This window comes from Mizuhopecten yessoensis, unplaced genomic scaffold, assembly GCF_002113885.1.
Source record: "Mizuhopecten yessoensis strain PY_sf001 unplaced genomic scaffold, ASM211388v2 scaffold10751, whole genome shotgun sequence".
Lineage (NCBI taxonomy): Eukaryota > Metazoa > Mollusca > Bivalvia > Pectinida > Pectinidae > Mizuhopecten > Mizuhopecten yessoensis.
In genome coordinates, this window is record NW_018408703.1 from 922693 (window position 1) to 949717 (window position 27025).

General features: G+C 35.5%; 1 protein-coding gene across 2 annotated transcripts in view; it reads left to right on the top strand.

Moving 5' to 3' along the window:
- Positions 1-27025, top strand: part of LOC110462130 (nephrin-like) — a 193291-nt gene that overhangs the window by 70280 nt on the left and 95986 nt on the right. For both annotated transcript variants that reach the window (XM_021515969.1, XM_021515970.1), the window contains one exon: positions 14194-14267. The gene's annotated coding sequence lies outside the window, so the exon portion shown is untranslated. The remainder of the gene's footprint in view (positions 1-14193; positions 14268-27025) is intronic.

Here is a 27025-nt window from a genome sequence, read left to right on the forward strand (position 1 = left end):
ACAGTATAATGGTCTGGCTATAACAGGTCGCTGCTCATTCAGGGTAAATCTAGGACATATATATAGATCTGTGGTTAGGACGAAATAGGTCTCTGGTAATCTGAAGTAAATAATATCATGCCTAGGACATTATGTATAGGTCTGTCATATTTGTCAACCTTTTGAAATTTCTAGGAAGAGGGAAGGGGGAGGGGAGAATTTTCACCTGCTCAAAATTAAAAACATTACCAAGTAAACCTTTAATGACATATTTTGAGCTGTTCTTTCAGATGAAGTCATTAGATCTTAGAAAACAGGAACAGTTTAGCAAATTCACTTGTTTGAAATGTTAAATTTAAAAACACCTAAATCGGAAGTCTACCTCCTAAATAGAGAGAGTTGGCAAGTATGCTACGTTTAGGACAAAATAGGTCACTGCTCATTCGAAGAAAATAACATTATGTGTCGGACTTTATATGTCTAGAGTTAGGACAAAATAGGTCACTGCTCATTCGAAGAAAATAACATTATGTGTAGGACTTCATATGTCTAGAGTTAGGACAAAATAGGTCACTGCTCATCCAAAGAAAATAACATTATGTGTAGGACTTTATATGTCTAGAGTTAGGACAAAATAGGTCACTGCTCATCCGAGGAAATAATATCATGTGTAGGACTTTATATGTCTAGATCTAGAGTTAGGACAGATAAATATCATTGTAGCGGAACTGGACTGGGTCGATCATCTGTGAACAAGAAGCTCAATTGGTAGAGCATCTGTCTTGAGTTCGGAAGGTCTCAGGTTTGAACCCTGGTCTGACCTACTACATTTGATGCCTGTGACCAAACCTTTGTTTTAAGCCCTGAGTGAATGCTTGGCAAGCAGATACCCGAACCTGTGGCTGTAAATAGTGATGTCTTCGGGGGCAGAGACCTGAAGAACAGGAGGGATGAATGTAGCTGAACTGGACTGGGTTGACCGTAGGCGACCAAGTAGCCCTATTGGTAAAGTGTTCTTCTAGAGTTGGGAGGGTCCCGGGTTCAAACCCCTGTTTGGCCATGCTTATTTCCTATCCTGCTACATTATTATGACTATATGTTGTTTGTCCACAGAGATGTTACTGATTTGTTCAGTGCGATTCCGCTGCCAATGAGGAATATGCTTAAATTCTCTTTTATTTGTTATTGAAAATACAATTTGAAAATAGCATTGAAATTATTATTAGGGTTGTAATCTTAAATTTTGTATTTTTTCTAAATTTTCCTTAATGTAAGCAAGTTTAAACTTGATATTTATTTTTGTGACAACAGGAGTAATATTCTGTCATTTTTTTTTTTTTAAATTTAATGATCAGGATTGGCCATTTACTAATCAATGCCTAAGTGAAATAGAGTTGTCATATTTTTTTTCAAAACAAGTTTTGGAAATTATAATTTTAGATAGAGTTTACAGACAAACACAGTGTGATATAGTGTAAACAGACTGATATTATTTGTCCATGAACACAGATTTCGGACCTGACAGTTATCTGGGGGAGGATGGCACTAACTTATCTACCTTGTACAAATACTGCACCACAAGACATGCGGAAACCGCACGGGACAATATTGACTTTGACAACTCGTTCTTAATTCTTGTTTACATAGAGACATTGTACGTTTACAGGTACGTACGCCTGGACAGGTGATACAGATATGACGGAGACAGGTGAGAGATCTACCTACACAGGTAGGAGGACCGACCCTTATCTAGTATGACATTTCCGACTACCTGTAATTCCTATGTATCTCTCCTCGGAGGAATTTGGACCGGATTTTCTCCAACACCTAATGACAAAAGAATCATGTATTAAGGCATATTAAATTTGCCATTGGGGATATCCCCACTAAGTGTGAGGATTGACCTGGAGATCTGTGGCTTTATGACACGGTGTTTGTGTGTGTCTGTAGCTGGTAACCTTAACACTGGAGAGGGTCAATAAAACTTCAGCATTCTGTATACTATAATACTTTAATTTTACCATGTCAAACTCTTACGGATTTGTGTCAGGAATAAATCTCTAGGCCCCCTTGTTCATTGCATAACAACGATTGAGTGGAAATGTTTTTTGATCTGGTTTATTTTCAAAACTATGAAACACACTCAGAAATGAACTATGTGTACATTGATTCCAAATCACCATCCGAAGATAAGATTTTTGTTTGTTTGTATATTTTCAGATGTTGAAAAATGTCTTTATACTAGCTGCCACCATCTATCCTGAGAATTTTGGGCATTATAAAGGGGTTTTGTGATAAACCGATTGAAAATTATAAAGGTGTTCTTCGTGCAAACGTTTTCAAAAATATCAGAACTCAGAAATACTACTACATGTACTTGGATTCAAAATCTCAATCAGAAGATAAGAAATAATTTTTCAGATTAAAAAGAACTAATGAGAAATTGAGTCAAAACTTCAATTGGAATATAAATATTGTTGTCTTTATTTGTCCAATAGAGGTAGGTCATTTGTACTTTCAGACATTTTCAGATTTGGAAATCTAGTTTTTCGACCACAATAAAATTTGAAAAGTTGGTATAGGTTTGTTATTTTTCCAATGGAGGTAGGTCATTTGTACTTTCAGACATATTCAGATTTGAAAATCTAGTTTTTCAACCACGATAAAATTTGAAAAGTTGGTATAGGTTTGTTATTTGTCCAATGGAGGTAGGTCATTTGTACTTTCAGACATATTCAGATTTGGAAATCTAGTTTTTCGACCGCGATAAAATTTGAAAAGTTGGTATAGGTTTGTTAATGATTGATGTTTCCATTGAGTGTTTGGAGCCTTTTCTGTAGGTGCGTTTTGTTAGGACTGTGTCTGCTGGGAGACTAAGATATGACAGACCAGCAATGAGATTTACGGGGATCGGGATGACAGCCTTATTGCTGTTTTGAAATCAGACATTGTGATACAGCTACGTCTGCTACGATCCGGAAAATTGTGACATGTCAGCTCCGAACGAGAAAAGTTTGATATTTGTTTTGTAGGACAAATTTGTATTACCAGGTGTGGTAGCTGTTTCAGTATCTGTATTGCTGAGTTGGGAGATATATTTGGAGTCTGTGACAGCTAGCCCTTAGGTGCTCCGATAATAGTATTGCAATGTCATATCGCTTGGTTTTAACACTAAGCAAGACCACTCATAAATTATAGCGGAAAGTTTTGAGGTCAGGAAATATGTTCCTGTTCAAATAATACAAGCACTTCCTATCCTTTTTCTGGTTGAAATATCCATCCCTTATTCATGATTTACTGACTTACCTGGAAAATGTGTCTAATGTTACCATGGCTACGTAGTTCCTGAGAAGCTTTGACCAAAACAAATATGGCGGGCATTTATTAACCCATTCACGCCTAAAGTCACATTTGAACCGTACCTAATGATAGACTGGGCAAGTCCAGTTTAGATAGGTAGGGGTGAATGAGTTAAGCCAAGTAAAGTTTATTTCGCTTAGGGTTGTATGCTAGCTTACACTCTATTCACTTGATTTGTGTTAGAGTTATCCCCCCTATAATCAGTACCATACAGAATAGCAAAAGTCTCCTGAATTATTAATTGACTGGGTCCAGATTTTTTATCACCATAATAAATAAAAGATTTTTTCGCCCTGTTCCTTTAGTGATGAACTCTTCTGCAATGGAGGTAAGTAATAGTTAGGTATCATGTACATGTATACTTAATGAATACATGAGAGAGTGTTAAAGGTTGTATATGGGGAGAATTTCTCCTGTTTTGTTTCTGTCCTGGGTGGTCCTGGTGCATATCTTTATTGTCATCACAGTTGAGAGATCAAGGAGAAGCAGTCGGACAGGTGCCCTAGCTCTAACACCTTCTGGTCAGTTGTCGAGCCGTTGGTCAGAAGTCCAGCTGGATAGACTGACAGGTAAATGAGTAGGCACTGTCCAGTCCCATGCTGTCTTGGAGCATTCTCATTCTTTTGACCAGAGGGGATAACCGAAGACGTGCACCCGCACTGCTAATAAACACACGACTTGAGGCTTTAATCTCGAGTGATTGACCACTGTTACATTGTCGTTGGCTGATGTTGACCCTTCACACTGGTCAGTGTCAAATTGTGATCCAATTTGATGTATGATGCTTTGTCTTTGTGAGCTAGGATTACTGTATCAAAGATTTGTACGGGAGCATTGTGGGGCTACGATCAGCATTCCCTCATCAAGGCTCCAGCATTCCCTCATCAAGGCTTGGTTACAATGGAAATCTAGTGTAAATCTCTAATCAAAATTTCTCCATCATTTAGGATATGAACAGAGACAGTGAAAATCTACAATCTCTGTCCCTGCAAGCCACCATTATTTGTCCAGGGATTTTTATCCAGTTAGTGTAATTCCATGAACCTTTGTCTTTGAAAGCCTGTAATATTTGCTCAAGGGTTTGTACCCAGCCAAACATTAAGAATCTTGAAGAAGAAAGTGAAAATAATGACATTATCATTAATAGAACTGGACCATAATTAAACTTTGGTTTGTGCTCGTTAAGTTGGACAGATGTTCTGTCTGGAAGCTAAACACTCAAGATTATAAAAGAAAATAATTTGAATATGGTGCAGCATCGATATCTGTTTCAATGGTCATGTATAATTTATATATTAACTCATTCACCCCTGGAATATTATAATGAACTATTCCAACCTTTGAATTGGAAGAGTTCAAATGTGTCTTCAGGAGTGGTGAATGAGTTTAAGCCTGTTTTGTTTTAATATTTTGTAAACCCTAATATATGTTTGCCTTTTCTTTTTAGTTAATTCAAACTCTTTTCCTAGAAATTGGAAATTGTTTTCCTGAAATTTGATCCCTGAAAAGCTATACTCACCACTATAAAGAAACGATACCTGGTACAATAATAATAATCAAAATAAGGAAATAAAGTCTGTTAAATCAATTAAAACAATTTATCACATAATTGGCCTGTTATCCAGTGAATTCGCCCTTGTAATATTTTTACATATGTCACTAGTGTAATATACCCTGGAGCGTTTTTCATTGGCGGTGCCAGTAAGAAATCGATTGTGACGTCATAATATGGACAAAGACGTGACGTCATAAATTGTGAATGGTGCAACAAAATGGCTGTCTCCGTTTGATTAAGCCCTCTACATTTTGGCTTTAAAACCTGTCAAAATGTAAGTTTTCTGGATTTATGTGATAAAAAGTATCTTAAATTTGTTTTCATTTCATATGAGCTTTTATGAAACTCGTCTCGAAGTTTTAATCTTTGCTCGCCAAGGCTCGCAAAAATAAAAACTCCTAAGACTCGCTTTATAAAATCTCATATGAAATGAAAACTCATTTAAGATCCTTAATATGTATGTTTAACAAGAGACATGAAACACGATGTCATTTTCATTTGGCCTGAGTGCATGGTCAGTTTTCTTCAAGCAGATGTGTTACACAAGTAAAGCACTGCATTGGGTTTAACAAGAGATAGGAAACACAACATCAGTTTCGTTTGGCCTGAGTTCATGGTCAGTTTTTCTGGGAGCAGATGTGATGTTAACAGTCATTAAACACTGTATGGGGTCATTATTTCTTTGAACAAGTTTAGATAATGTACAATTCTCATCATTAAACGATTGAAACATGTGATGTAAAGTGATTCCTGTTTTCATTGGTTAATCATTAACACATAGTCAATAGATTCCTGGCCGTTCTGATTGTATTTACCCTGTCGTGTCATTGTAATGTCTATCTGATGTCCAGTTATAGCCTGTGTCCAACGTCACATTTAATTTGTCAAACTGATGGTCAAACATTAACTTGAATTGTCCGAGACCAGCTGATTAGCCCATTGGTATCGAGACCAGCTGATTAGTCCATTGGTATCGAGACCAGCTGATTAGTCCATTGGTATCAGAATCACCTGGGGGTACAGTAGTGACGGGGTCCAGACAACGATGGGCTACTACAGATTCGTTGTGACCTTATGAATCACAGAATGATCTTTGAAAAATGGAATTGTGCATACGATGCATATATAGGATCTTACATGAGTTTCCATTTCATATGAGATTTATGATGCGAATCTAAGAATTTTTCAAGTTAGCGAGCCTCTGGCGAGCTAAAATGAAAAATTTGTGACAAGTTTCATAAATTTCATATTAAATGAAAACGAGTGTAAGATCATTTTTATCACATAATTTATAAGATTTGTGACATTTATTCGTGTAAAACGACAATTTTCATGCAACCTTGAAATGTAAAAAGACGCCATTTTGACTCCAGTGCGCAAGTCTGTGACGTCATGTACTTGTCCTAGGCGTGACGTCACAATTGAAACAATTGAAACTTACAACCAATCAAAGGATTGATATGTCGTCATAATACGCAAAAAATATATGACATGGGTATATTCACTGGATAACACAGAACATTATGTGATATAAATCAGAATAGAAGCTAATACCCCAATGTGTGGTGGTCGGTCACCATATTTCTGGCTCTCACATAGGTGTCAACCTCTGATACCGCCATTGAGGGAGATCTCCTTTATTACTTGTTTCATATAAGGGAGAAAGTGTGTGAAATGCGACTGAAAATGCCTTGCTCCATTTATCTTTCCCTTTTTCTGTATCAAAATATCTTGATTCAGACACACCTGTTATGATCATTACACACACCCGGGGGGCCTGCAGTAAGTAACTAGGAGATCATTTGACCACAGGATGTAGATTTTGGAGTTTGTATGAGTTTGGACTGGAATGAGGGAGTTTCGAGGGGGATCGGTAAATTTTAGTCAAAATGAGGGAGTCTCTGTCCTAATGATGGAGCCAGGTTGACAGCTATGCTCTCATAAGTAAATTTTCAAATTATAATTAGGCATTCAGCAAACTTTGTGTCGTTACATACAACTTAAAAATTACTGACCAAAGGGTTATTCCAACCTTTGAATTGGAAGAGTTCAAATGTGTCTTCAGGGGTGAATGATTTAAGTGGTATTGGTCTCTCATGGTGATCATTGTATGAATGATAAGGTTTTCAAAATTAACCACTAGTTAAATATTGACAGTGGTCAGTTTGACTTTTGTTCAAATTAGAAAGGTCATTAAAAGATCTAATAACTACAGTCACCTCAAGTGAAATATTTTGTAGTGGTCAGTTTTGACCAGTGTCTGAATCGGGAGTTCTTCAGATCTAAAGACTAGTTAAATATTGACAGTGGTCAGTTTGACCTTTGTTCAAAGTAGAAAGGTCGTGAAAGGATCTAACTGCAGCAACTTTAAGTGAACATGGTGAAGTGGTCAGTTTTGACCATTGTCCATTCTAAGACGATGCGCTTAATCAGCCAAAATTCAGTGGTCAACAGATGTACACACCGATGACCCACTTCAAACTCTTTTTACTAAGAGTTTTTAAGGTCACATACTGCCTTAAATCTTGTAAACTTTCGGTACGACCAGTTTGGACAGGGACAGATGTCGTAAAACAGACAGAATTAGGGATAATGAAGGGTCATTATCGCAGTGTCCAGTTCCACAATGGTCAGTTGTTTGTCTGATGACGGATGGTGACAGAGGCAATAGTGGTCACATTCCCTCCATCACCGCGGCCATTGTTGTCATAGCAGACGACACACAACAGATTCACCCGTAAAAAGGAACCAATTGGCCGGATAGATTTCAGTCTCAGACTCCCCGCGGGAGTGCAGCAGTGTCCCCTTCAGATCCACCGCGGATAAAACTTGTCCTCAGAGCATCCTTTTATTCACCGGCTAAAATGGGGGCGGGCCAAACATGGCCGGTCCTGTTGTCAAAGCAACGAGTGATTTGTTTGATAAAGTAACGTTTCAGGGCAGAGGGATCATGAATCGTATAATGTGTTCGGCCAATTTTGTAAACTTATCAAAAGATTTCGGATCTTTTTATCATAGATGATTAGATATTTCAAAAAGAATGAAAACATCTTCATTTTGGCTCGAGGCTCTGTACTTAATTAGTATCATCTGACCAGTCTTAACAACCAAACAGTTCCGATCCTTGTAGTTCTGGCCGGACTTCTTCGAATGGTTAGAAATGATGTTAAGGAAAGATATTATTTTTTCTCAATTTTCAGTTTGCTTTAGGGGGTTTCTTTCTCAGACTGTGTAGTGGTTTGCACTTTTCAGACGTCACCTTTGTCCGGGTTTTGTTTGATGTTAATGCTGTTGTTATGACAATTTTTCAGAAATCTTGCATTAAGAGATTAATTACTCAGAAAAAATACCCGAAATTATTCATTATAAATTATACTATAAATTAGCCATATTCAAAGACCTGCAAATTGTTCAAAGTATAAACAGCTTAACAGGAAAGGGCAGCAAAATAATTCTAGCTCATTAAATTGTACTATTGATGAAAAAATATGACAGATAAGACATTGATTAAATATCTAAATTAATGTTTTTGATAAAATTTGCAAGTATGCAATAAGTTTAAAATGCGCTCCTATATAAAAACTTAATTTCAATTTAACTACTAGAATGAGGATGCTTTGATTAGCTGGGCTGAGGTTGTGTCATTGCATGTCCCTACCGACTGGCCGATATTGATATCTGGTGAGAGATTCCGTGATACCGATTTTATTTTTGAAAAGTAGCTCATCAAATTAAGCTTAAGGCAAGGTGTTGTCACATGTCAATTCCAAGTTTGTCTGTCCGTTAATTTAATTAAGACTTTTAAAGAGCTTCCCCATCAGAGAGGCCGAAAGATCCCGGAGAGATTCCGAGTAACGGGACTTGAGGTTAAAGGGTTTACGGGTCAGAGGTTATCTTGATAACACCGGCTGTGTAACGTCAAACTTTTGTGGTTTTGTCGCAAAATGGAAAAGAAATACTAATAATGCATTGAAATAATTAAAATTAGGGTTATAAAGGAATTTGGCCATCTGTGGCAGAAAGTTTGTCTCAAAGCTGATTAGTTTAATAATGGTTATACTCTGTTGCAGAGATGACGCAATCTGGTTTCATGCGTGGATGGTAGTATTCAATGATTTTTTTATAGTTCAAGTGGAAAGTCGACAAATTATGTTTTTTTACTACATCCGCTTCAAATCTTTACATTTGTTTTCATGGAAAAATTCAAGCCGAGAAACTAAAATTATCAAAAACAATATTTTTTCAATGAGAAGAAAGTTAGATGAGAAATGTAAGATATTGAAAAAACAGACTTTTCCTGTTATTTAAATTTTGAATATTTTATTGAAAAAAATATATATTTTGAGTAATGTTAATAGATCATTGAATGAGAAGAAAAGTAGCGATCAGGGATTTCTCATTGTGAAGATAACATATAATTGGCATTTGATTGAATGACCCCCCTCCCGAGCTGTCTAAATAACCACCCGTTAAGTGTAAGCCCTATCAGAAAATCTCGCACTGTGCCTTATACCAACAATGATCAAATCTGAAAGTGAAAACTGATACAACACAACCCGAAGAAAATGAAATAATAACTGCTTTTTGGAAGAAAAAATCTTCACAATCCCATTCACGTTTTCAGTCCAATTTGTAATCGGGACTTGTTCTCATCTATCTATGTATCGACACATTTTCTATTGAATGCCCTTTTGAGATTGATCAGGGTAAAAAGTGGTCACCAGGCTACATATAGCCGCGGGCAAACACCGAACTTTAACGTGTAATCTAGATATTTTTTTTATTATCTATCAACAACTATTCTGTTAGACCCTGTCCCCTCGGGGCTGAAATCCATTGTAAGAAGGGGCCGTATTAGGGACTGTGGCTCAGGTCTCTAAAGACTTACCTGCCCTTTAAGGGGATATAAGACTTACCTTCCTTTGTTAAGTTCCGACCCAGAAATGATTAAACATTTCGCACTTAATTTGAGTACAGGTGACAATACGGTAGTAAAAGGCATGTATTTTGTTGTTTGTGAGCTGGGAGTACAGCCCCCGGGGATTTGTCTCGGGATCATTGATTACACAGGTATTATCGTCTGTATGGCGAGACTTTTATCACTGGACTTATACTTATACGACAAACGTATTAAAGGAAATTGGGGGTAAAATTGGATCCATTGATATCTGTTTGTACTGTAGGGTATTAATCTGAAGTGAGATGGAAGGTTTGCCTGTTGTAGTAAAGTATTCTTCTTTTAATTAAAGTATTGAACAACTTTTTCATTTTCATATGGAGATTTTGACAATAAGCAGTTTTTGCCATTATTTCCTTTATTCTGCAATACCATCATAATGAAACACTTTTAAGATTTTCTATGATATTTTCAAGAGCAGATGTATTAGTCATCCTAGATATCATTATAGAATCTGGAGCCTGTGTACTATCAAGCCTATTAATACACCCTCATCATTGATATCATTATAGAACCAGGGGTTTGTTTAATTCTAAGAACAAGAGCCGATGTATTAGTCATCCTAGATATCATTATAGAATCCGGAGCCTGTGTACTATCAAGCCTATTAATACACCCTCATCATTGATATCATTATAGAACCAGGGGTTTGTATAATTCTAAGAACAAGAGCCGATGTATTAGTCATCCTAGATATTATTATAGAATCTGGAGCCTGTGTACTATCAAGCCTATTAATACACCCTCATCATTGATATCATTATAGAACCAGGGATTTGTATAATTCTAAGAACTAGAGCCCGTGTATTAGTCATCCTAGATATCATGATAGAATCTGGAGCCTGTGTACTATCAAGCCTATTAATACACCCTCATCATTGATATCATTATAGAACCAGGGGCTTGTATAATTCTAAGAACAAGAGCTGATGTATTAGTCATCCTAGATGTCATTATAGAATCTGGAGCCTGTGTACTATCAAGCCTATTAATACACCCTTATCATTGATATCATTATAGAACCAGGGGTTTGTATAATTCTAAGAACAAGAGCTGGTGTATTAGTCATCCTAGATATCATTATAGAATCTGGAGCCTGTGTAAGTCTATGATATAGAACCCAGGCCTGGTGAAATGTCCAGTTATATATAGTTCAGCCATCCATTGTAAAATTTGGGGCTTGTGTAAGTCTAGTGATAGCCTCTTCAGCCTTAATAAGATGACAAATCTTCATTTGTTTTCTTGACCAGCATATTATTTAGTGCAATCCATGAAACTGAGAGTAATGAACCATTTCTAACATTTTTTTTTCAACCTTAACAATTAGAAGGGGGCGTCATTCTATGTAAAATTAAAAGACAATGTAAGTTAGGAAGGGCCCATTTCGGTTTAGAGGTGCCAATAGCCCCATGGCTGTCCCCAGGATTATCCCTGACAGGTAAGGATGCTGCATGCCTTGGGGAGTTTAAACAGCATTGCTTGGTACCGTAGACTGGAAAGTATTGAACACGCCCCTGTAATTCTACCTGTGATAGGTAACGATGTCGTGTGTTACAACTTTCACCCAAGTCTGTGTATTTGACTCTAATGGACCAATAAATAATCACTTTTGACAGTCTCACATTTCCATTTCCATCAGATAAACGTCCGTTTTCTGTGTCAGTAGTCCCGTACCGTCACAAAGCCAACGCCAATTTTCTGTTCCCTTACAATACGTCGGACCGGAAGTCACGGCCACTACATTCAACAGTGAAGGCTGAAGCTTGGAAATCGTCAGAGTTTCGGACAAAAACAGCTTGATGTACTACTTGATGATGTATAATTATCGGATTTTTCCTAAGAAGAAAAATGTAACTTATTATATTGCAGTGACAGGAACATAATTGGGTTTAATGATTGTGGTGCTACCAACCGATATACCCAACAGTTATTGAATTTTTCGCGAAAAAAATGTTTCAGTTGTATCTAATGGTGTGTAAATGATGGCGTCTTCTCATGGAAACTTCAGTGTGTTGGTACAGATATTTTACTCCAAAGGACGCAGGGTCAATATTGTCTTTGTCTTTCGATACATCAAAAAAATCTGGTCATTACCAGCTCCACTGAACTAGGACAAGTACTTCGGAGATTATGGGAAATCGGACACATCTGATACAGTCACCAGTGTCTTTATATCTTTTTGAAACCTTCATTAAGATCTTCTAAAATCAGTCGGAGGAAAAAATCCTTGAAAGAAAGTCACATTTCAAAATTATTTCTGAGAAAAAATTTCAATCAATGAATTTTATTGACAAAAGGTTTGACTGTTGAAATTGGACACATCTAAATAAGTCACCAGTGTCTTTATATCTTTTTGAAACCTTCATTAAGATCTTCTAAAATCAGTCGGAGGAAAAAATCCTTGAAAGAAAGTCACATTTAAAAATTAGTTCTGAGAAAAAATTTCAATCAATGAATTTTATTGACAAAAGTTTTGGCTGTTGAAATTGGACACATCTAAATAAGTCACCAGTGTCTTTATATCTTTTTGAATCCTTCATTAAGATCTTCTAAAATCAGTCAGAGGAAAAAATCCTTGAAAGAAAGTCACATTTAAAAATTATTTCTGAGAAAAAATTTCAATCAATGAATTTTATTGACAAAAGTTTTGACTGTTGAAATTGGACACATCTGAATAAGTCACCAGTGTCTTTATATCTTTTTGAAACCTTCATTAAGATCTTCTAAAATCAGTCAGAGGAAAAAATCCTTGAAAGAAAGTCACATTTAAAAAATAGCTGAGAAAATTTTTCAGTCACTGAATTTTATTGGTGAAAGTTTTCCATGAAAATAAGTCATTGAAGAATGTGTTTGTCACTTAAGAAAACCTTGAAAAGATTCCTCCATTCAAAATTCAAGTGGAGTATTGTGTTGAAATATATGGGTAACAATTTTGTCCTTAGTATAATCTACCCTGGGTGGAGAAGGGGCCTACTTTGATATCAAACCCTAACTATAATCCGCTCAACTGAGACATAAAATGTCAGGCAATTGTAACAATTTGTCGATTTAAGATCTGGGCGTGTGATTCTGACCGGGGCAGTATTGTTCACCGGGCAATTATCCGTAAATTTATGCCAAATTATCCATCCCATAATACTAGTGATTCACTGACACCCTGCGTAACAGAAGGTCCATATCAAAATAAAGCGTCCGTCTTGGTTTGCGGAGACTTTTGAGCCGGGGAGCTGTCGAGGGTAGTCTAGAAACTACGGTCAGATCAGCTGATGTTTAGAGTATGGTTTATATAGAGATTTGTCCTCTTTCCTGCAATAAGAAAAAGGGAGAGTGTTCTAAATTTATTGGAAAATATTGACATTTCAAAATGTACTAGATTTAAACAAGTATGAGAAGGTCCTGGGTTGTGTATAGTAAAACATACCTTAAGGTCTCCAACAACCTTCAAGTTTTCCTCTTGTAAAATCTGACTGTACGTTTTCATCCAGATTGTATCAAATCCAGGGGAACAGGAAAGTGAGGAAGTCAGTCCTCTATTGTACATTTAAAACATATTAATCTTAAGTGTTTTTCTGTAGAATTTGAATTCTTATACATTGTGATATCATATAAAATATATCGGACCAAATTTGTATCAACAGGTATTGTGTATCATATGAAATATACCTGGCGAAATTGGTGTAACCCGAGTATTATGTATCGTAAGATATGCCACATTTCTATCGGTAAGGTATGTATATATATATTGTGGCAAGCTTACGTCTAATGATTTGAAACTAATGCGTCAATCCTAAATTTCGCTGTCAAAACTCTCCCAATGACTTTGACAGGTCTGGATTGTCGGTGACACTGTGTCAGGGTTGGCCATTGGTCACAGATCGTTAACTATTACACAGGGGCAAAATACTACCTTTCTAAAAAGTCTGTCAACTTACGGCTTCACTGATTTTAACAGTTTATAAAATTTAAGGGCCAACAGTTTCGTTTTCGCTGCCGTACTTAGGGACTCCATGTGACATATTGTCGAGCACACGATCGCGTATTGTCCATAACAATTGCGTGATTTTGATATTACATTCACTGGTTTGGGACCGGTATTGTTTTTTCGTGACTAATGCACTGTGCGGTTTAAATGTTCATTGAACTCGCTGCAAAACATTGTGTCGCTGTCAAGTGTATGTTAAAAACGTATTAATTCACCACGTTATTTTATGAAATTTAAATTCCGATTTCACAAGATAATCCCGGGGAACCGGATAATGAGGAAGTCAATCGTCTTTTGTGCATTAAAAACAAATTAATCTTAACTGTTATTTTGTAGAATGTGAATTCTTATACATTGCAGGGCTATGTGAGTGGGAAGACACGTGACGTTTGCGGTAAAAAGATATTGTATCTCTCGGAGAGTCTGGTTTGTAGGTACGTACTCGCATTCATACTATACCTTTAAAAATGGGTGGTCTGACAAGAAAATTAATTACTTTTAAATGTGTATAATGTCCGTATCAATTTCTGGAATCTTCTTTTTGGTAAATTCAGATTTTTGTCTGGTACAAGTTTTCAGAATCCAAAATAATCTGACAGTTTCTGTCGGAGATAAGATTGCTGTTGTGACAATCGGAACTTGTTATCCAAAATGTCTGACATCGTGATGAATTTGACTCGTGGGTGTCCGGACATCCTGGAATGCAGACACTTAGAGACAGACTCCTTGGTGTTTGACTGTCCGAGTTTCGTGAAATAATGATAAACTTCTCAATGAAGGGATATTTGAACAATTTTCTGTTATGAAGTCAATATTGAGAAAAAATTCAGCAACAGCATTGTCAAATATGAACAATTCTGGAAATCAAATTTGACATGGAAAAATACAATGGAAGGAACCAAGGTTGTGCCAAGAAAAAGGGGAAAACCATCATCACCCGTCCACATTACTACCCTGACACCCCACCCCCTCCCTCCGAGAAAATATATAATTAAAAGAAAATGCAGTACACGAAATCCTGATTTTTTCTATCACTACAGAAAAAATCTTCAATAAAAAAGGAAAAAAAAGAAGATTTTTCATGGAAGATTATAAAATATTTATTCATTGCACCTAGAAATTTGTTTTGGGTTTATGAAAATTGCTCAAATTAACGAGGTTCCATTATACACAATTTTCCCAATGCCAATGTGTGGTTAATTCTCAAAATTTCCCAGCATTGATAAATGCGGTTGTGTTTTGTGCTTCAATTAAGTTCTGAGTTTAAAAAGTTGCTTTAAAAAACCGTAAATGAAGTACAATCTTGATGCAACTATATGCACCTAATATTAACTAATGTTTTCGGCTCTGACGAAGTGATTTATTGAAAGTCGATGCTTTTTGACTATATTTCCTAGATCCAGAGTTCATCTCCTTTTGGATGTTACAATTTCGTACGGTAAGGGACTATGTATGGTTTGGGGCTGCTTTGGCCCCCAAATGCATCAAAATTCAAAAGCTTTAAATGAACTTTGAAATGACTGTTTCTTCAATTTCGAATACTTCCCAAATACTATTATGAAAATATTCATTTATATTTCTAAATATTGTTGCCATGGTAACAAGTTCAAATTTGCATAAATTAGAAAAAATTGAATATTCAGGTATATTGTGATATTTTGCATAGTTTTTCTCCTAGAAACTATAGAGCGCATGCTTGAACAAACTTAATATCAAAGGATGATGTGTATGCACCTGTAATACATCTTTAGGAGAAATATAAAGTTTGTTCAAGAGTACGCTCTATTGTAGCTAAGAGAAAACTAGGTGAAAACCTGTCAAAATTGACTGAATAATCAAATTTCAATAATTTATGCAAATATGCCCTGGTTACCATGGCAGCCAAAATTGAAAACACAAATAAATGTTTACATAATAGTACTGGGAAAGTATTCAAAATTAAAGAAACACTCGTTTGAAAGTTCTATTGCAGATTTTTTAATTTTGATGGATTTGGGGGCCAAAAAAGGCCCAAACCATACATAGTCGTTTGGATCTTTTTCCTTGGAACATATTTACCCATCTTAGTTGCCTTATTTAACTCATTCAACCGTGAAGACATATTTGAACTCTTCTAATTCAAAGGTTGGAATAGTTCATTATGAAATTTCAGGGGTGAAGAAGTTAATTTAATGCAGTTCTGTATTCTGAAACGAGAAAGAAGGATATGCACGCTACAGACAACAGAGTTCATCTGCATTTTGGACGTTACCAGTTCATACCGTAAATTTTGGATCTTCTTCTGCGGAATGTTTTTACCTATCTATCTTAGTTGTCCTATGTTATGCAGTGCAGTAATATTGGTGTGAAATGGTTCATTTGTATGGGAGACATGCCTGTCGGGTTTAAAAAAATGAAATTTCGTCATAAAACTTGTATTAAAATTGATAAGAACTGTTGGTATTTTTGGCATGTTTTGATGATGTCGCTGATACCTGTTACCAGTTTTGATTTTGTAGCCGATACTCCTCATAAGTTTCAATTTGTATCTGATATTCATCAACGTGAAGTGTTGCTTTTGAATGCGGGCTTTTATCGTCTCCGATCTTTGAGGTGGTTTAACTTTTAACAAGTCGAAGACACACTATCTGGTTCTAAGTTTACAGACAGGGAAGACATTTAATTTACGAAAAAAGTTACATATCAGTGAATAGAATCTGTGATTAAACAGCGTAGTTTTCAATGATATTTGCACGGAAATGCTTGACGTCAGTAGAAGTTATATAATTATAATTTTGGAGATAAAATCAACATTATACAAAAATTGATATATTATTAAAAAAATATGAAATTAAAATGTACGTTACACGATGGTGGTACAATTATGATATGATATAAGTAGCGAAATATACACTATAAATTTATATAAAATAATTACGAAAAAAATTTACATTTCTAAAAAAGTTTTTGCGATTGTGATATATTAGATAGTATGTAGATTAAATCTTGCAATTTATCACTTAAGTTAAACATGTATTTAATTTCTTCGTACTGTTGAGGTATATTTATTACCTAAATGAAATGGATTTGTACTTGATTTAAGTAGCATGTATATTTCAGTGTTCAATTTCTTTATAATAAGTTCGTCTTTTTAACCATGCTGTTGTAAATTTTTCACGCAGCTTGTAGCGTGGTCATGTAGTTTATCACGAAAGATATATCTATTGAAGATAAAACCTGTCCTTTCTATGAACACTTTGTTAAAATATTGTATAATGATCATTGAAATAGAGCAAGGAGCTATTAAACACAAATAATACAAACACGCGATTAATTTAACCGCTGATTATGTTGTATTTACCCCATTTCCAAATGATATCAATTTTATTACTGCCATTTGAGGATACTAATATTTCTCCTTACAAAGAAAATGCTCTGCCATTCATCTAGAATTTGTATGCTTTCATTTTAACATAATGGTCATGTGTACTCCTATACTCCTACTTTTACCGTTCATCTTTACCAGACACGACTTTGCAATACATTCACTGAAGATGATATCTCATATTTCAAAGCGTCGGGACAAACGTCGTTTACCATTTATAAACCTGTTATAGACAGGATGTAAATAACTTTTTTTCTTTTCAATTTTCATTAATATTCTTTCGACCTTTCCCAATTCAAAGGTCTTTCCTCCCTTATGAAGATGAGACGTACGTCGAGAAGCGTTTATAAAGCGAAACTGAACTTTTCCGTCTGGCTAAAGAGATGTATATGTTGATAGGGCTTTGATAAAAATCTGACGCGGGACAGATTTTACTAATCATAGGCAACTGATCAAATGAAAAGAGAAAGATGACAGAAGAAGATATGATTCTAAAAGGTAAATGTTATCCGTGAAATTACGCGTAATTAAAGGTGAAAGAATACAGTAATGAAATCTCGCCGTACTTACTTCTCACACCTTTTTTTCAGTTTGATAAGGGACCTTGCACTACTCTGATAAAATAACAAAACTGCTATCAGTGGTCTATTGTCATTTTCGTACGGGACCATGCACCATTAATTATCACCATGGTGACATTTGATAAAGCCTAGGGGACCTTATCAAAAAGTCGTAATTATCTGTAACTTTTTTGAAGATTTAGCCGTTAAACTTTTGTGAAATGATTCCACAGTTATTTAACTGCACATTTACTGCAGATTTTTTTCAATGAAATATATTCTATATCCAATCTTTTTATAGATCTTTTCACAGATCGAATTAGCATTCAAAGTTAAATTGCTGAATTACAGCATCGGGGGAAATCGTGTTCAACTCACGTTCAATACCCCCTAGTGGTTCCAAAGCAATTAACTGTATTTAATGATAGCAGTCTACAAGTTATACAACTCAGCAGTTCATGGCTATCTAAGCTAGTTAGCTTAATTCATTGGACATAACACACGTATGTAGTTTTAAGAATCACTGATACTTTTGTAATTATTAAAAATGCGAACTTGTCTTGGGCTTCAAAACAATCACGCTGAGAAATTATACACATATTCTGATATTTTTTCTCATAATTTTGAGGAAAAAAAATCAATTTGAAAAATTGGGTTTGACAATTGTCAGCTGTCTAACGCAGTTTAATGCTGCGACCGAAACGGACATGGAGGGAAGTCTGGCCTAGAAATAGACATAAAATGTAGTAATGCTAGTTTTATTTGTACTGTATGTGGGTATAAATATCAGGTAATATATGAGGCTTTTTTCCTGTTGACTTCCGTAATATGAAATGTAATTGTACTCAGACATGACTCTTACAAACGGATTTCATTTCAGTGACTGGCGACAGGTACCCTTTGACGCTGTCTGGGAGATATTTGATCACATTATGCTGTGAGTGCTGCCGCAGATAATATTTGAGGGTATGATTTAACAAAAATGAAAAATGGATCATGTTTCGTCAAATCATAATTCATATGAAATGTTGTGAGCAGGGTTATTGGCCTCACCATCCCCCATCCACCCAGTCAAGTGTTTAAGCAACAGACTGGCCTATTGCATGCCCAGGTTTGTCCCAGTAGTCTATTGTCAGGCCATCCAAACAATTAAAGATATAGCTTGTTCCCTCAGTAAAAGTTATGAAAACATATTTCTATTGCGATTTTCCTTCAAAATACAACCACAAAATTCATGGCGAAATTATCCATTCCAACTTTGCACATTGTGCTGAGGCCACTAGATCTTAAATCCACAAAGAAACAAAAAGACAGGTGAAATTAAATTAGTTGTAAATCAAATTCACATTTTTTTTTATAAAGACTGCCAAAGGAAAGGGACTTTTATGATATTCAAAGTAAGATACTGCCAAACCTTTTTATACTACCACCATTTGTCCAGAGAGGTTTTGGCGTTTAACCCTTTCACTACTGTAGACCATAATGTACTCATCCAGATCAATGCATGGCAGAGTCTACTAAAGTTACAAAGGGTTAAAGGGGTTTGGTGATAAATTGAAGGAAATGTATGAAGGAATTCTTAAGAAAATGAGAAAAAGGGACGTGGAAATATGTTGGTGGTAAATGAGGTGGCAAATACAACAACGAGGCATTATATCTAGGTTTTACTGTAATTAAGGCTTATTCTACCGGTAGAGATCTAGACTATATAGTCCGGCTTACATCATATCCTTTGTTCAAGGACATTGTTTAAACACGGCTTCTGTCTCCGTTCCCACCATGTTTAGCCTCATATCTTATCAAAATTTTATAAAATTTTACAAAAGTAAACTGTTGCGGATCTGACGGCGTTATAATCTGTTACAAAGTTGAGGTTATCGTTATTGATTGTTTGTCAGTGATATAAGGGGTCGATTGGCTGTTTGTCATTGATAGGAGGGACCTTATCTCGCCCGATAGACCCATCAGTGTATCAGGAGTGCTCCTATCTACCAGTAGGTCAGCTGTCTCACTGTCCACTGCTACAGCCAATTGACCTAGTTGAGCACTCATCTCCTGAATGCTGAAGATTGATCCTGGAAACCCTAGGGATATCTCTTTGTCAATATATGCAAACCAAACCTCACTATAAATAACAAATAATTATAACAATGATTTTACGAAATGTAATTCTTGCCAACTTTTTGAAATTTCCATGGAGATTCTGCCTTTTCAAACTTAAATCCTAAAACAGATTTGTGTATATACCCACTAAAGACAAAATAGCCCTTTAAAATGACATATTTTGAGTTGTTCTTTTAGATGAAATCATAACATCTTGGAAAATAGGAATGGTTAAGCAAATTCACTGGTTGAAAATCGTGAGTCTCCCTCCTAAATAGGGAGAGATGGCAAGTTTGATTAATGTGGCAAGTTTTGATTGTACCTTTGATGATGGTCAACTGTTAGCTTTGCAAAAAGGAGAATTTCTTGTTAGATCAGTTGGTCAGTCGCGGACATTGGTGCTGAGGGGTTGCTGTTTTGTCTGGTTTGAGTAGAAATGTACCACTATCTCATGTTTCAAAATAAGTTCTTGGCCTTGACAAATAGTAAAACGAAAATATCATTAATCTCATATAAAAAGTTACAAGATGCTAGTATTGACCTGTAACTGTAAAAAAAGGGGTGTACAATAACTCATTCACCCCTGGAGACACATTTGAACTCTTTCAATTCAAAGGTTGGAATAGTTCATTATGAAACTTCAGGGGTGAATGAGTCTAAAGGAAATTTCTTTTTAAAAATAAGAGATTTCAGCTCTTATTTTTTTCATCAAACACTAAAACATTTAATATAACAGAAAGCAAAAAAATCACCAAAAGACCAATTTAAATTCGAAATCAGCATTTAATAATGAGAACGATACTGTTGGTGTAGAAATACCACAGCTTTACCATATACACCAGACAGACCACTGACGACTGTGATTGCCCAAAGGACGTTGGATCTCCGTGCTGATAATTGTGTTGGTTCACCAACATTTTTATTCCACCTTTTCATATATACACAAAAAATGTACGTATTAAACATATGTTGCACTGTTTCAACACCGTCTGGTCCCTTTGTCAGCTAAGACTGATCATGAGTTTATTAGTGAAGAAATTGAGTGATTTTTTTTTAAATCCACAAAGTTCTCACAGGAATCGAGATTTGAGAAGACAGTGGCTATGTAATTCAGGAGCCTCATTACCGACAGGAAGTGCTAAAGATGAAATACTGTCACGAACAGTAAGGAAGAAGTCCGCCCCTCGTGCAGAAGAACTGGAATAGAAGTGAGATAAGGGCGATATTCAGGATAAATTGGCTAATTTAAAGTTACGTTCTGTCAGTCAAAAAACCCACATGATAAAGTTGCTGTGCGTTTTCGTATGGAATGTTTTTCTTAGATAGAGATGTTTTCTGCTAAAGTGATAGAGACGTTTTCTGCTGAAGTGAGAAAAATCTATGATATCCATTCTTCAATTAAGTCTCTGTGGTATGGTAGACGTCCGTAGGAGTTTGGTCGGAATTTTACTGTTGAGAGCAGTAGACAACCAATTGATTGGTTTAGTTTTAGTTTTTCTCAAGGTCTTTTATTCACAAACATTTTAAGAAATAATGGAAATTTCATTTGATTGACATTGATAAACCGACTGTATCCTATGGCAACTGATACTATAAAGGTCATGTGAGGTTAAAGGTCAAAGTTAATATAACAGTGTTATTTAACAGATAGAGTGTTACTTGACGGACAGAGCAAGATTGGCTACAATACCTATGTCTTGTTGTCTGCCCTTTATCAACAAAGTTATACATAAAACTTTAGAGAGATGAGAAAAGTAGTTGAGAGATTAAAGAAAAATTCCTCTGTTGTTTATAAGCTCCCATGTTGTAAGATAAAGTCCTGTTAATTGGATAGACTTGCTCAAGTCTACAGGAACTCTCCAAAATTCTTATCAAACAAGACTGTCAGCTAGAAAATGGAGAGCAGTAATGTTATATTCAGAAAAATAATAGAGTAGCGTAATTATAGAACCTTTTTTTCTCCAAACCTTTTTGGTGATAATTCATTCATGAATAAACTATTTGAAATGAAACGATTGGATACAAAGAATTATGAACTTTATTCAAACAGAAAATTTATATCTGTATGAGGTTCTGTAAAATTTGCTTTTCTGTGGGTTTTTGATTTTCTTGGTAACAATGTTATCATTAAAAATTCGATCTTGCAAAATTGATAAAAAAAAAAAAAATCAAATATTTTTTGCCATAGCCACTAGACCTGAAATCTGTGAAAAAGAGATCATGCAGAATTGATCATTATGATGGAAAATCAAAAACCCTATGAGGTCTGTGAATGTTATCAAACTTGTGGTTGGGTTTGATTTTCCGAGTGGACGTGAAAAGGTATGGGGTCATCTACACGACCATGAGAGTTTTCTCCAGGTACTCCAGTTTCCTTCCACATTAAGACCCCCATGCGCTAACATCCGGGCCAACAAGAATGATTCATATAAGTTGCGATAACTTGTTTCATAATACATGTAAAATAAATGAAATTAATATATAACACAAGAAATATAAATCATATGAATATTTACTCCTATAAATGTTAAACCAATTGGGTTTGGTTTTAGTTTCGTAAGCACAGGGAAAATTTATTCTGACATCGTAACTAGTGGATATTTACTGTAGATACTGCAGCAGAGGCTGTGTTATCGTTGAGCTGGTGACTACCAGGGCCTGGTAGACATATAGAGCTGGTATACCGCCCCCTAGTGGCTGTAATCGGTCTGCACAGTGCAAAGTAAACCAATTATCTCATAATTATCACTTGATTATCTGCTGGTGATCTTGACCTAGCCAGGGGGTATTAAATACAGCACCATAAATCGGTATTTCACAAAAATACAATATTTTCCTGTGATAATCAACCTACAATCTATTTAATGTTCCACTGAGCTAATGAGTTCTGTATATTGACATAATGTACCTGTTTGCAGACAAATACATTTTCCTGTCTAATATAGCATTGAAAAATGGTAGTCCAAACATAAGATTTTTTCTGTGATAAAAATTCCAACCCAGACATTTTAATGATTAAATGCTAATAATTTCTGCATGAAACCATGACATGTCTGTTTACAGAAAAAAAATCTTGTCTAATATTGCATTTCAAAATAATATGTGATATATGTTTCTCGGTAAAAATCTATTCTAGCGTCCGTAGATTTAACTCATTCTCCCCTGAAAACACATTTGAACTCTACCAATTCAAAGGTTGGAATATTTCATTTTGAAATTTCAGGGGTTAATGAGCTAATGACCATTTGCAGAATGATGATGATGCTGTCTTTTTATAGATTTTTCTGTGTCTAATATAGCACTGATAAATGAACCTTTCATAGACATGATAATGATTCTCTGATTAACTATAATCAAAACGGATTTGTCAATATTGTGTTATTTGTACAAATTATGAGAAAATTGTTTATTTAGATGTTTTCATCATTAAAGCTGTTCCCAAACAAAGACGACTTCACAGAAAAGTCATTACATGTCAGTAATTTAATATTTGTTCAGTTTTATTATCACACTGATGTCTGATGACTGTTCGTATCTAAAATTTGTATAATTGCCGTAACTATCCTGCAATAAGCCCGCCCATACTTTGAGTTAAGCCCAGGAGGTTAACACATAAACTCTGACTCAGGGGGTGGGCCTATTGCAGGACAATGAAATAGCATTTGGCAGCATTTCTAAAGAACTGTATTGTGAAAAGATTCATGTAGTACAACCAGTATGTGTTTATATGTGACCAGTGAAGCATATGTAGACAAAGGTAATCACTTGTCTGTTGAAGATGACAGAGTACATACCGTACTTAAGGCATCAAAACGTCACATATAGATACTTACTGGTTGTGCAACATGAATCTTTTCACAATCAATACTTATCAACCCGAAGAAAATGTTTAGAGAAATCTACTGAACTGTATTTTACATGGGTGGGCTTATTAGCAGGCATGGGCTTATTGCTGGATAAATACAGTATCTCGTGTTTTTCGGAAACATATCACCCAATGATAAAGTAGTGATGTGAGTATCAGCTGTTGTGAGAAAAACAGTTGATGTTATTGGCAGAAGGAATTTTTGTTGTTATCTAAATGTCCACTGGAAAGAAAAAGCAAAAATAGATAGTGATAGAACTATACAGTAAGATATACCAACACAAAAGATATTAAAATCCTCCAACCAGCACTTCTTGCATGTGATATTGAGTTTAATGCTAGCTCATAGCCAAGGGCCCGTATTCATGAAACCAATCACATGCTCAACCTCAGATTCTGTACTCCAGCCCAATTTCTTGTGCCAGTGATAAATTAACGAACAAAAAAAGTCAATGATATGTTAGAAATTTTGAAACACTTTAAGCTGATCACTGTTTTCATTGTCTACATTTGACTTTTTGATTGTGTTAAATGATTAAAGCAGGTTACAAGGAAGTCGACTTGAGCACGGAAATCATCCTGGAGCCTAAGGACAGTTTCATGATATATGGGCCCTGAACTACACACCGATCTTCATGGTGTAACAGTGACCTTGACCTCACAATCAACCTTGACCTTACAGTTGACCTTTAGTGATTATAGTTTGCTATCCAGCACCACACATGTTTGTTTGGCCACTCTAAAAGAAAAAGATTACACCAACGTTGTGTTTCGAGTATCTTACTAAATTTATTCTGAGCCATCGCCATTGTGCTGTTATCTCCGTGTTTGCAGGTTGAGAGCAGTATTGTACATAATCCACTCTGGTCTTATAGGAAATTACCAGACTACAGGATTTTATATTTCATACCTTAACTCATTCACCTCTGAAATTTCATAATGAACTATACCAACCTTTGAATTGGAAGAGTTCAAATGTGTCTATAGGGGTAAATGAGTTAAATGGATGTTTCTGAAGGTTATATTATATGAAAACTTGAAAACATAATTTTAAAAATCATGACTTTTCCCTCGTAAATGTAATGGGGGAGTGGGGGAGGTTTACAGGATTTTAAGTTCAGCCTTGAATATAATTGAAATCGACACATGCAATCAAATAACAAATTTACCAAATGTACAAATTTGAAAAATATTTTTTTCCGATGTTATCCTTTTCATGTTTTTACAGAAGCATGAGATTAACATAGGGTATATTTCTAAATTGAAATTTTACCAAGGTTTTAACTTAAATAGAAAGATGTTCGTGTTATCTGATGGTAAATATAAAATTGTTTTTAGAGGATATATGAGAGGGGAGAGTTGGCACAATACAAAAGCTTATGTTATATTTCTCATTAATATACTCTTTATGAAGGTTGTAAGATATCCATATGATATCATATTTTTGGGATCTACCTTTCCGACATGAAATCTTGTATGATGGAATGTTTATTTGTTTTAAAATTGTATAGAACCCATTTATCCTTAAGTTTTTTAATAACAAAAAATAGCGCCTTTTATATGTAACTTGAAACATTTTATGTCAGAAATTAAACCGTTTGGATATTGTAGAGAAATTACAGCTGAAATCTGTGGTAGATTAGAATTTTCATTATTATTTAGGTCATAGTAGTCTTTATATAATTTAATTTTGGATACTTCCCAAATACTAGACTTTTTCAGGTTATATGGTTTAACAATGATAATATCAAAGGTTTTAGTAACCTGGATTGTGACACCTCCATTGAACATTGCTGATTAAAATACAGTGTTTGCAATGCAATGCATTGAGAAGGCAAATGTTGTTGTGAGACAATAACAACATTTACTATTGTAACCACATCAATCTCTGTTGTGATGTCATCAATTTCATTATTGTCAACACTTAATTTGCTGTTCAAAGAACTGTTAGAAATAACTAAATAAAGCGTAACTACTCCATCAAAATGTAAATAGAAATAGAAAGACCCATCAGGCTTTATTAAGTTTGTCATCAATAGCAATGTGTGTTATACGACCATAACAACATCTGCAAAAACATTCATTGCTAAAAATTTGCAAAAGCAAAATTATAAAATTGTTAAACGTAAAGTTAAAAAACTTTGAAAATGAAAGGCCTGTATACAAAATTGAAAATAAAAAGGGAGTTCTGTCTCGAAGAAGTGGATGAGATGAAGCTTTGATATACTTATCAATGATCCTTAGTGTTATCATTGCTTCAGGAAATGCTAGATGAGTTTAGCAGAAAAAACCTGGTATCAACTTGTCCCAGGGGTTCCGTGGGATTTTTATAAACTGGTTTACACATTATTATTTACCTTTCTATGATGGTGAAACATGGCAAACAGATTATTCCTGGTATAATGTTATAATTTTACAGTAAAAATCTTTTCGTTATCAATTCAGAAGTGAGGTAGAAAAACTAAACAGATATTTGGGTGATTGGATGGCACAGTGAATAGTGCCCTCACCTTTCAACAAGACGGCCCAGGTTATTTGCCCCACGAGATGGGAAAAGGTATGTGGTCACCTGCCTGATCACGTGGGTTTTCTCCAGGTACTCCGGTTTCCCCCACATTAAAAGGTTTTTAATTGCATGCAGGCCTTTGAATTAGAATGATTAGTATAAGTTGTAAACACTTGTTTCATACCCATTATAAGATAAATGAAGATGATGTATATTTCTGTTTTTATTGTACAGATGGGTAAATGGAGACAATTAAGCCCCCATCTCTAATATAAAAAAATGAAACTTTCATAACTTTGAACTCTCAGAGTTCTGATCCAAGTTTCAAACTTGGGGAAGATAGGCTAGTAGAAAAAAATGAAGCTGGACACTTCTTTACCAAAAATGTTGGACTGGTAGCCATTCTAGGCAGATTGTAGCAATAGTTGGTCCAAGTCCAGTTTGAAGTCTCCAGGCATGGAATTGGAGAAATCAGTAGTTCTTACAGATTTAACAGGACATGCCATTAATCACCTTTTCTATAATCCCTGGATGTTTGGAGCCTGATTCCCTCCAAATTCCTTCTCCCCTGTAACTCTCCCCTTTCTCTCTAGATCATCTCTACCAAAGCCGTTTTGTCCAATCCCCACCCTAGCCTGTATCCTGTCCCTTCCTCGTCCCTTCCTCGGTCCTGTCTCCGATGTAGACTCCCCTCCCCCTCCCCTTCCCCCTCCTCCGTCTTTGACTCATCCCCACCCCAGTCTTTGACCCATCCCTTTCTTGGTCCTGTCTCTGATGTAGACTTCCCCCTCCCC